Source organism: Sander vitreus, chromosome 18 (assembly GCF_031162955.1).
Source record: "Sander vitreus isolate 19-12246 chromosome 18, sanVit1, whole genome shotgun sequence".
Lineage (NCBI taxonomy): Eukaryota > Metazoa > Chordata > Actinopteri > Perciformes > Percidae > Sander > Sander vitreus.
Window position 1 is genome coordinate 19068311 of NC_135872.1, and position 13083 is coordinate 19081393.

The 13083-nt window shown below is 38.9% G+C and overlaps 1 protein-coding gene across 2 annotated transcripts in view; it reads right to left on the minus strand.

The window, feature by feature from the left end:
* plcb4b (phospholipase C, beta 4b) overlaps positions 1-13083 on the minus strand; it is an 88932-nt gene that overhangs the window by 64232 nt on the left and 11617 nt on the right. Inside the window, exon 3 of one of the 2 annotated variants that reach the window (XM_078274248.1) lies at positions 5079-5145. The exons of the other annotated variant lie outside the window; for it this stretch is intronic. The gene's annotated coding sequence lies outside the window, so the exon portion shown is untranslated. The remainder of the gene's footprint in view (positions 1-5078; positions 5146-13083) is intronic. 2 annotated transcript variants of the gene reach the window in all.

The window sequence follows — 13083 nt, forward strand, 5'->3', positions numbered from 1 at the left end:
TGTGTGTGTGTGTGTGTGTGTGTGTGTGTGTGTGTTTAAAAAGGCACTTAGTCAGGGAGTTCCCTGAATGTAATGAGGTAGAGGGGCCAGCCTGACACATTAGCACACTTTACCCAACCCTCTCCGGTCAAAACCTCCCCTGCAAGCGTATCTGTATCACTTTAATTTGCAAGTATAACAAGGTATAAGGTATTTGGGAAAGGCAAATTATGGAACAGCGGAACAAACAAAAATTGTATCAACAAACTGTATCAGCCATGCACGACAGGGGGAATCTCTATTACAGTGATGTTTTAAATAACGTATGGGGAAAAAGGAGCCTAATATGACTAGAAATCCTCAGTATTTGCACATTGATGAATATGTTTAACTGAAGCCACCAAATGGAATATGGAAAAGACTATTTTTCATGAGGCGATGGTGAGGAGATGGTATCCGTGTCTGGTTAATAATAGAAACATCCCACCGGAACACTTGTATTAGAAAGACTTCAACATCTAGGCAGTTTATTTAAAAAAAAGGTTTGGACATACCATGGGTAGGAAAGATAAAAAGAAATAGCTCAGATAGGAGTGATGTGAATGTGACTGAAGAAGAGTGAGCCTGTGAGCATCCTGTGTAAATGGCAGTACAATATCTGTTCTGACAGACTGATGACTGCAAAATGAATTTCAACTGCTTCTGAAGTAGACTCAACCTTCTTTTCTTGCACTTCTATTTTAATCAAAGCTCTTGCTCAGGAAGTAACATTGAAAATGTGTTTGCCTGAACAGGTTATTTGCAGAAATTAGGTTTACATTTTCTACTACTTAAAGTGCTCATATTATGCTTTTTGGCTTTTTCCCTTTCCTTTGTGTGTTAAATGTTTTTTGTGCATGCAATAGGTTTACAAAGTGAAAAAGCCCAAAGTCCACCCCAAAAGGGACTTACCATCTCCAACAGAAAACACTGTTCACAAACTGCTCCAAACAGCTCTATTGTAGTCCAGCCTTTATCTATCACAATAATCTTGGGCAGCACTAAGCCTGTTAAGCAACAGTGCCCTTGCTAAATAGATAGAGGAAGGGGAGCCTGACATCACGTGCCGGATGTCAAGATTTATAATTGCACTGTACATCCGGTTAGCCAGACTAGCCCCTAACAGAAATCAGTTCATACTGAAGAAGTCTGACACCCATGTTATAAAGTAATATTCCTGAATGCATGTGAGGAACCAGCAAGTATCTAAGTTATGGCATACATGGATTGATGTTTCACTTTGAGGTGCAGGGCAACCTGCAAAAGCCTGTTAATTTGGGCATGGAAGTTAGGTAACTGGCCTTTGCAGAGTAACACCTGCAGAGTGAAAATATCAAATTATCTCCAAATGACTGTTACATCACAGATTCTGTGCTGCATTGCACTGTGCGGCACTGTGCTGTGTGCGTGACGGTCTCGTTTAGACCAGATTAGGAGGTCGAAGGTTTGGTTCGCCCAGCTACACATACCCTGCCAAGGGCTCTTCTGGGCCAGGTTTGCCCAAACATGGTCAGAAATACTAAAGATAGACAACATATTCCGGATGACCTATGTGAAGTGTTTGAGAAGCTGCTGAATTTCATTTGAAAAGGATTTCATTTTCCTCAGATAAACTCAATCCACTGGAGTTCACCATTTGTGCTGGCTACTGCAAAATGGCACCATGGGGTGCCTGAGACAGTACCTAAAGGAGCCTAAAATGTTCCAAATAAATGGATACTCAATAATACAAACTCCATTTTGAAAGAAAATTGTCACATCTGAAATTCAAGCCAAAGATGCAGCCTTCCACCCTTTCTAGTAACTGCTGCCCATCTCAGAGGGGGTCATTGGGGGAATGAGGGATAGCCCAGCAAAGGAAGAAGGACAACACATTAGCAATAAATAGAAGCTTCAGAGTTTGAGACAAGGGGAACTGGGCAGGAGGGAGTAGGGGTTGCTCAAAAATATGTGATTTCTCCCATTGCCCAAATAAGTACCTATTAAAAGAGAATTTGTGCCCTGCTGAGCTGCAGATAAGGCAGCCAGGAGAAAGGAGCTGTGAAAATAGAACATGTCCATATAGAGAGGGGAGCTGTAGGGAGAGGGAGCAGGAAGGGAAGCAGGAAGGGGGCAGGGGTTAAATGCTTCCCCAGAATGTGTGCTTTCCACTGGCATAAGTCCAGTAAAGAATCCCTGACACGAGTCCCTGCTGACTGACACAGCCCAAGGGCCTAGTGTGATCATGATTGAGCATCGGCAGCTGAACTATTGCCCAAGAAATTACAGCTTTTAAAAATCGGTTCCGCATTTAAGTGCCATGTTTACCAACACTAATGACAGGAGACTAGAGATTTTTTCATCAAGCTTTACAACTTCAGCATAATCTCTTCAAGGCAGGGAGCTTTTCAATACAAGACTGCCAGAGAAAAGAGAGAAGACAGAAAGAGGAAAACCTGCCATGACAAACATCCCACAGATGTTGCTCCTCTCTGACACCACCACTGGTCTCCATAGCAACCCTGCTGGCCAGTAATAGCCCCCAGCTCGCCTGGCTGCAGCGGCCTCATAAAGACGCACAAACACAGACCATACACAAAAACCGGCAAATTTCACACTGAATGGGATCCTAATGTGTATTTATAGAGACAGAGGGACTCACTAGCCCACCCAGCCTAACCACCCCTTAGGCATTACCAGAGAACACACATATCTAAACAGACAATCTACCCCCATCATTAAAAAAAAAAAGACACACACACACACACACACACGCACACACACACACACACACACACACACACACACACACACACACACACACACACACACACACACACACACACACACACACACACACACACACACACACACGCACACACACCTGGGACTTATACATTAGATCACTGGCTGATTTGTCTGCTTAATATTAAAGATGTACACACATTACATAGAGAAATTGATAATGTTTTCTCTGCATTTTGCGAGGCACCATCATTAAAACAGAAGATGGCTCTCTGTAAACAATGCTAGCATGTCCCCACATTCAGATTCTGCACAACAGTTTTCATTCAGAACTCAAGCCTGTTGTCAACAGGTGTCCTTTGGCATTAAGACACACTTTATTAGAGTAATCATACGTGAATACTAGGGATGTAACAATGCATCGTGAATTGATTAAAAATCAATTTAAATATGTAAAGATTACAACCGGTTGAAATAGAAAATGAATCGCGATGCAATTTTTAAAAACAGCCTAGGGCATGACGCTAGTTAACATACAGCAGGTAATGTAAGCCTACCGTTAGCCCACCGCTAGTAATGTTAGCTGGTTTAAACACGCTTAAAATGCTGAGAGCTAAACGGTGTAAAGTGTGACTTTATTTCACTGATAAGGATTCCAGTACCGGGACGTACAACAGGGTGCAGCTGAAGACACAGAGGAGACTAACTTCACTTTCAGACAGCACGGACACCGCCACTGTCGGATAAACAGTGATGGGACTTATTATTGCGTTTGGGTCTGGCTGGTTGCGTTTAATGTTGTTGTAAAATACCCTTCTGCCATCTAGTGTTTCTTCTTTATTGTTTAACAGCAAATTACTGGTGAAAAAAGTTGGTATAAGTTATTATTACATTTAGATAAATCCTTTATATTTTAACCATATGAACAATACACAAGCCTCTCTTTAATTTATTTTTTGTTATTTAAGATAAAATAGTATTTCCGTTGCACTATTAAGAGGACACAGTTTATATAAATAAATGGAAGCACCACTTTTAAGATTGACAGTATTTTTGTTTTCGGTCAAATGGCCTTTTGAATGGGAGTGCTAGGGGCACTACTATGATTGCATCAAAATCGCTATTTTTAATACACTAAGAAGTCTCGACACAACATAAAACTTTGCTCGAAGTATCACCAGGGGCTCTACACATGAACTCGAGCATTGAGAACATTGTGTACACAGAGTTTACTAAAAAGAAGGTTTTGATCGACTCACTTTAGCAGTTGTTTCCGCTTGCCGCTGTCTTGCCAGTCAAAAAGTGTCTGCGTACACAATGTTCTCAATGCTGGCATTCCATGTGTAGAGCCCCTGTGCTCCTTTCTAGACCTCAAGAAAGATTTTAACCTACCAGGCACATCCTTCTTTTTTTACCTCCAGCTTAGAGCAGCTCTTAAGGCACATGGCGTACTGTGGCAGCATCCCTTGCCTGCACATCCGCTTCACGAGCTGTTCATTACTAACGTGATTCACGGGGCATGGTAGCCACTCTATATCAGTATATAAAAGGGAAGCTTCACACCAGACACTTCCACTAGATAGAGTATGGAGGAGGGATTTCCCAGGGCTAGAGCTGGATTTCGACTGGAGCAGTATGGAATAATTATCTATCAAAATGTAATTATTTCAACTGAACTGGCATGCAACAGGTGTGGGATTGCTGTAAGGCCAGCTGGCCTTGTAGTGAGACAGCAACTGTTGTCTCTTGTTTGGCAGTAATACCAGGTGTGTCACAGTGATCTGTGGCTTGGCAGTAATACCAGGTGTGTCACAGTGATCTGTGGCTATTTGTACCATAATTTGTCAATTTGTCAAATCTGTCAAGCTGCTCTGTGATCACTTAAAGAGGAATCTAAACCAGATTTCTGAAGGTATGGTTAGAGTCACAGAGGCACATTTGCCCCATCAAGAGAAAACAGTTGTTTTTAACCAATTTTTCATTCTGTTAAGTGTTGATCACTTTGATTTCTGACACTGTAATAATATTGTCTGTTGGACTATTCCTATACTGCCTAGATAATGCATCCATCTTTTTAAAAAAAACCAAAAAAACAAACACACAACACTCATTATACTCAGTGGTACGTATACTGTATGCCTACCATGTGCAATAAACCCTGCCAACTTCACACAATGCCTTTCCATGTACATTAACAGGAAATTATGCTCCGTTTTATAAAGGTGACAGCAATTTGCAGTTCAAGGCAGGCAGTGAGCTGATGATTACGTAAAGGATTGAAAAACACTGAAAGCCTCTAAACTGTATATGTGGGAGGTGAATCCGAGTGTACTCACCAAGTGACAGACAGAGGGACAGAAAATTGAGGGGAGGGGAAACACTGCAGGACTGCACTGGACCACTCTGGAGAGAGGGAGGAAAGTGAGAAATAAAAAAGTGAAATGACTGAAAAATATTCCTTTATTTGTATAAACTGTGCAAAACGGCAGATGTGTCCTCGAATTAAAAGTGCAACTGAAATAGTATTTTATCTTAAATAAAAAAATAAATTAAATATTATAATAAATTAAAGATAGGCTTGTTTATTGCTAAGGCCATATTGTTAAATTTCAAGGATTTATTTAAAATGTAATAACTTCACCATAAATTTGACAAAAAGATGAAACACTAGATGGCAGAAGGGTATTTCACAACATTTAACGCAACAAAAGCTTACAGAGCCGACCCAAACACAACAATAAGTCCCATTACTGTTGTTTATCCGACAGTGGCGGTGTCCATGCTTTCTCAAAGGAAGCTAGTCCCCTCTGTCTCTTCAGCTGTACACAGTTGTATGTCCCAGTGCTTGAATTCTTTCCAGTGAAATAAAGTCACACTTTACACGATGCATCATTACAGTCCTATAAAATTAGTCAAGTCTCATTTGCAGACCTCCATTGTGCTGCTGAGTTACTTCATTATTTATCATTAGTTTTATGATACTTGACCTTATATCATAAAATGGTTTTTTAATGTGTTACGACTGTTAAAAAGCATTATGATTATTTACGAGTGCTTACAACTATACTTATACATTGCTATAAGCAGCATTATATATTCAGTATGAAGCATTATATATAAACTCATGTGTTCATGCATTTTAGACAAAGTGAACAGCAATTATAAATGATACTTGACCTTATAAATATGCTTTATAATGTAGGATTATAATTATAAAGCATTATGATTATTCACAAGTGCTTAGAACTTTGCTTATAGAGTGTTATAAGCAGATTATAAACACATTGTAACTGTGTTTATAATTCATTATAGAGACAGGCTTCATAGAAAGTATTACCGGAAGCTGCTTCCCTTGGTCAGAGAGTGGTGGAAATGAGCTGGCAAATAAGACAAACGGCACAACCTCCGCATCTGCTCTGCTGTAGCTTTTGAGTGGTAGGTCTGTCACTGAGAATGAAGAGTCTACTAAAAGCTTCACATGTAAATGTAGAGTACAGATCGAGTCATAGGGACAGACAGAGAGGAGCGCAAAAGGAACAAAGCTACAGATGGTAAGGATAATCCTCCACTTGGCAAGCCATCTTAAATCCTTATGTTCGAATGGACCAAAGGCAAATTCCTTAACATTTCCTGTACTTAGCAGTGATTCTGCTTGTGTCTCTCATCACCTCATGATCACAGCTCCATCTTGCTTTGCCCAGTGAAGGACAGGAACTGTGGCGGTAATGGTTTATTTATACAGTCACTTTGCAAGATAAACTTTGTCAGATAAGCGTAGCCACGGCAGGATAGATTTCAACAACTAAGTGAGGGAAAGTTGCTGTTCTGCAGATTGTATTTACATCTGGATTTTTGTAAGTTCAGTAAAAAATTGATCCTGTGACTGGCCCATTTGTTCGGTTTTGCAGAAGGCTTATACAGTTAATTTTTTGGATATATTTTGAAGAGGATAAAACAATTGTCTACATTAACCTTTATCATTCACAATGTTTATATATGGACTACAATATTGTAACATTTACCAAATGATGTATGTATATACATTCTAATTTCAATATAAGTGAGGCTATACCCTAGGGAAGCTACTGAGGTAACAGAAAAATGCTTTTTCGGTGTAATCAAAAGTAGGTTCCATTTATAACGTTTATTTATAACCTTAAAACCCTTGGCGCCAATTGGTAGAGGGCACTCGAGGCAAAATACAGTACCTCCTGAGTTTATGTCTTAAACTCAAAAAACACTATCCAACAATGCATGCTAATGATTATCCTGGAAACATCTGCCACGGTCATTTCCATTGTTGGAAATTTACACAAGCTCTCTGCCTATTACTTCCTGTATAGCCATTTCCTGTTTCCATGTTTTCTTTCCCAGAGGAACCATATTTATAACATATTCATGATTTGAAAGCGGTCCTTTTGCAAAATGTAGACCAAAGTAGCACCAAGGATACTCCACGTTCTTAAAATACATGAATCCCTTGTGTTGTCTTCCCTTCACCCTTGAAAAAACAAAAAAACACTTTTGACATTTGTGACGCCTTTTATCACAATTAGATTTTGCTTTTTCCAACGTTTTAAATTTTTTTAATTTTTCTTCTACACATTTTCAGCGCTTATTTCTACGTCCAATATTTTCTGATATAAAAAACATTTTAAATGGGCCAATGTGACCCGAAGTCAACACAAGGGTTAATGAGGCAAAGTACTGAAAGGAAATTCTGACAATACAAAGGAGATGTTCTTGAAGTACACATAATAGCAAAATTAACGGGGTTATAAATTAATCTGCTTGGTTAAAATAATAATTAATTTATAGATTAAGGTCAGCTACTACTCCCAAGTATGTAATAATTGGAACATATACTGTTTCAGTTACCCTAAATGGCATTATATTTTTCAGAAGTAAAAAAACACATAGTAGAAACCACTTCCATTTCTCTGCAAGACAGGAATTGCTCCAATGGGCTCCACCTGAGGGCTTGAATAGATGGAGTGTGTAATCCATGGTGTAAATTGAACAAACTGTCTCTCGGCAACCGTGAATCGTTAATACGAAGAGCAGCAAGACACCTCATCAAGGTGTGTACAAGGAATATTAAAGGCATTGAACCACATACAACCACATTTTAAAAAAGGATTACAGGGGTTTGGTAAATATATTGTTTTGGATAACAGGCTTTCACAGAAAATGATTTACTTTATTAAACATTAAAACAAATCAATTAGTAATCAGGAATGATTGCTAATTGATTTGATTGAAGCGTGCGCGTGTGCGTGCGTGCGTGCTTAGAGTATGGGAGTATTTTTAGAGGGTGCTATTCCAGGTGATATCCAGCGGTGCAGTAATAATTCCTTTGATTAGGGCAACAGGTGAGAGGCTGGTAATTCCTCCCCTGCCTGCCAGATTTAAAATGCTGTAAACAGTGGCAGTTCTACCATCATCACTCAACCAATGACAGCTCTACAGGGGAAACACACAGGGGTGCTGATTAAAAGGACAGCACTGTTAACACAGCCAACCACACACACACACCCACAGGTATCACAAGATAGTATATGGCAGGGGAAGTGACATTATCCATGTTACCTGGAATAGCCTTATCTAAAAATAACACACAGCAAACGTTTGCACACACATGCAGGAAAACTATGGTCGTACAACAAGATTGACATAACTTGTAATGCTTAGAATAGTGGCATCTAAAAATAATCATGCCTATGGGAAATATAAAAGTAAATAACCACAATGACTGGAAGGGTGACAGTCACAAAAATGTCTCTTATAAACTAGTTTGGATGTGAAGCGAATGACTGGGTGGATCAAAAGCTAAAAGCATATGTCCCCGCCTCAGGAAATCGACCCAACCCGTAGCCTGACATGCAGCTCTCTGTGGGACTCACTGTTGGCTGCTTTGCTGCCATGAACAGCACCTGTCAGGGTACTGAGAGGATAGCTCTCATATTGTCCCAAAGTCAACTATCTCCCGCTTTTATATTGCTCTTTTGAGAGTCACTGTGAAGAGGACATCAAACTACACTTCTGTGACCGTAGGAGCACTCTGAGAAAACCCCACCTCCTGGTCACCATGTGTCCCAAAGGGTGGTGGGATTTTTGAGAGGGTTGGAGTAGGGTCACCAGATTGGAAAGTGCTGATTCTGTGGCCAAAGAAATGAAGCAGCTTTGTGTCTGTACAGCAAATATGAAGCAGCCGCCAGTAGCCAGTTAACATGACGTAGCACAAAGACTGGAAACTTTGTTCAAAAGTAGAAAAATCTGCTTACTAGCACCTCGACTCGATTAACAGATTATATCTTGTTTGTTTAATGTGGGGTTATAGTGGGTCATGTATTGTCTTGTCACTGTGAGGTTGTCGGGCAACCGGGGGGCTGTTTCACAAAAGCAGAATTTATAAATCCAGCATAACCGATAAAGTGAGGCTTGACCTAGTCTAATCTGTGCAGCCATAGATGCACGTTCACGGCTTTCCTTAACAGACCGCGAGGTCGATAACAGATTTACTGATGCTAAAATGGAGAATACGCATTGTTCATACTTTATACAGAGTGAGCAGCAGCTTCTTGTGTAAGTATGATAACGTGAAACACATTTGTAAAAAAGAAACACGGGTGCTGTAATGAAACAGTGAGAGAAAGCGTGGTAGACGATCGCTGACCGACTGAATGCGTATGTAGCCTAAAAATATACATTAACTGACCACTGCTCTGAATTGAAACCGTCATAATCATGCCATTCAAGGATCTCTCTCTCTCTCTCATTGAACAGTTTCAGTTAAGAGCAGTAGTTCATAAATGTATATTTTTAGACTATCATTCAGTCGGTCCGCTATTATCTGCCATGCTTTTTCTCACGTGTTTTTTTTTTTTTTTTTAATTTATTTTTAATTTATTTTATTTTTATAGAGGATGGGTTTCCTTCTTTACACATATGCTTTGCTCCCTCGTATATATGGACACTGAAAAGAAAGACACTGAAGAAATTGGACTCTAAAATCTAGAAACTATAAAGATTAAGTGATAAATATAATGCACACTGTAAACATGAATGTAACAGAGTATATTCATCAGTTATTTCCCCCCAGCAAAATAGAAGGTCAAAAACCATTGGGGTGTCCTCTCCCTGTTGTTACATGAATAGTCTATAAATCTAGTAGTCTATACTATATAGTTATTGGCTCAGTAAACTAAGACAATAAAAGGATTGTACAATAAGGATAGGTTTTTATAATTGTACAATCCTCCCAAATTATAGTCCCAGTTTACTGGACAACACAAATTGTGTGCCAAGAATGCCAATGTATTGTTAAAGAATACAAAAAAAATTAAATCAACTAAAATAATTTAAGGTGCATTGGTCCACACATTTGGCAACTTTATCAGCCTTTTCTAATTATCTCAACAACTGCCATAATATATTCACCAAACTTCTAACAATATGAACAGCAGTCTTCATACAGAAATATAACAGTAACAATGACTGTCACATGAATAATTATAAAAAAAATAATGGTCCCAACTTTAAATAATAGTAGTACTTAAATGAACAGCAACATGTACCTGTTGTATTTTAATGCAGGCTGATAACAGCCTGCATTAAATATTTAAAGCAACATAGGGAACTGTGACTTAACTGGTCATAATGATAATTTCATTTTCTGTGTGATTTTGACCAAGTAAAATGTGCCTGGTGAAGAAATAGAAGAATACAATTTGAAAATACCTACACTTTTCTTGAATGTTATTTTTTTTCCTTTTTACTAGGCCTAATTACTGTACGTTATATAATAAAATGTCACTTTTTTTTTTCGTGTAAAGATACATAAGAAACGGCAAGCCAACCAAAAGACCAGCAGTGGCTTGAATGACTTGAAACACTCTTACTGTCTTCTCAGTAGAATGTGGGTGAAATTGAAATGGGAGGTAAAGACAAAAGGAGAGGCATCTTGAGAGAAGCAGCGACGATGGAGGAAGAGAGAAAGGCAGTCAGACAAAGAGAGATATGCACACCCACAAAACATTTCACATAACACTTTGACTTTTAAATTTCTCTCTTTTCTCTGTGATGCTGTCAGGAGCCAACTCCCTGCGGGTCAAAGACAGGCAGCCAGAGAGAATAAAATCCAGGCAGAGAGAAAAGGTGAGGAAGAGGTTTTTCTACTTAGTGAGTCAGAGAGTGAACACCGAGAGAACATCATTCTTTTTGCCCTGAAGAATAATGATGACGACTGTCTTTAAGAAATAGGCCTGATATTCTGTCATAGGGACATGTTCTTTACTACCGATAATAGGAATCCATTCAACCACAGCTATTATACGGCATCATTTGCACACTACAGATGAAGCCTCTGCAAAATGCTGCTGCGCTTCAGTGTTGCAGTACTTTAGCCCTTTCCAGACTTGTAATATGTGTAAAATCTATCTGTAATGCCAGTAAGGCTTTTTAAAAACGTTATTCTTAAATTGTCACATAAATATTGCATTATAACTTTCCTCAAGTTGACATGATCATTACAGATGGAGCTGTAATATGTGGCCCTGCTAGAGACCAGCGGTGACTTGGAAAATAATGATATAGAGATAGAAACGTTGTCTGTCCTCTCAGGCTAAAGTTAGTTTGTGACTCTCATGTAATTCGTATTGGCTTATGTGCTAATACTTATGAGCCAGTGATCCTCCCGTGCTGGTTTTTAAACTGCCTACCTTCGCATGAGGGATTCACAGGAAATGAGGCATGCATGTAAGCGGCTCTTCTGTTGGATTTCCGACAAAATAGCTGCTCAAAGAGTGTTTGCTGCCCCCAGGACTCTGGGACCTGTGGTATTAAACTTGCTGTTGTCACAGCAACCGCAGTGTTGCAAAATCACCAGGGACTGAAACTTTAAGGATTACGACTTTGCTTGATATTCATAGTCTTCAGAGTTAAAAAAAATAATTTTAAAAACACTTTTTTATAGACTGATCTGAGGCTTGACCTCATAGGTTTGCAGTAATGACTTATTTAAAACATGAAACTGACATAAAATTGCCAGAGCATTTACATAAAGTGCATGTCTGAAAGGGGCCTTTAATTCAAGGCCTTAGGTGAAAATAACTGCAACTATTTATTTGATTGTACTACAATGACACCAGTCATAAGATTTTATTTCTCATTGATGATTCAACTTGTATAACTGATCTCCATCAGCAGATGTTGGATAAACAGAACAATTTAGTCAATTTTAGCTGAGCCAAGAAAGATAAACTTTGTTGTGAAATGATCAACCCTCTCTTTGTGAAACAACAACAGCTATTAGGGGTGGCGGGGGAAGAAATTACAAAATTGTTTTGTGATTTCTTTTGGCAACAATTTCAAAAATGTATTCCTTTCCCCCAAATGCTTTTCTTCTTCTTCTTCTTACCAGTGATTCACCTAAGTATTTTCTGTTTATACGGTACCACTGAAGGCGACTACATCATATCTCGTTCCAGCAAAACTCTGTTATGTACTTGAAATAAATGTCAGACTGACTGACTTGTGAATGATGTGCATTCTCTTTAGAAAAAAATTTGTTTTAAGAAAATGTCTCATGACAGTGTCTATAGAAGTGTATTATTCAAGGAAAAATCACAATATCCCTAGAATGGCAATAACTGAAAATCGCACCCGTGTCGTGAAAAAAAATTTTTTAAAAAATCGAATCGGGACAAAAGCATATCGTCCCAGCACTAAAAGCTATTGTGTTTGATCACTGGCCACTTTACACCTCTTATTCATATTTTCTTCAGCCAATATTTTGTGTTCGTTAACTCCACTGCCTTCTACGAGACCAGAGTCACTAATGGCATGGAGACAATGCATGTTGAAGGTGCTGGAAAGAGTTTTCACTGAGTAATTGCCTTTAGGATTAAGAAAGTGCAGCTTGGAAAAAAGTGTGTGTGTGTGTGTGTGTGTGTGTGTGTGTGTGTGTTCTCCTTCATGTGGTATAGTTGTTACAGTGTTATTTAGGAAAATGTTAAAGTAGGACATTCCTCTTACGATGTGCTTTGATTGCGACACGTTTCTAAACTTTACATTACTTCCACAGTTTGTTATAGTCGCTATCTAATTCATGAGCTAAGCCTTGACGTTTGTTTGAAGTGTGCGATATCATTTTTTGGGGGGCCCTTGACAAATACCTGGTCGGAAATCCATGTGAGGGAACTGTTAGTCTTTTATGCTCTGTGTTTATACACAGCCTAAAGTTTGTTTGTTTCCTCACTCCTAGAGTTCAGGGAGCGTTAAGTGAGTTGTAAACTGCTAAAAAATAAAGTTATTTAACTTGTAAGAGCAACTGACAAAAAC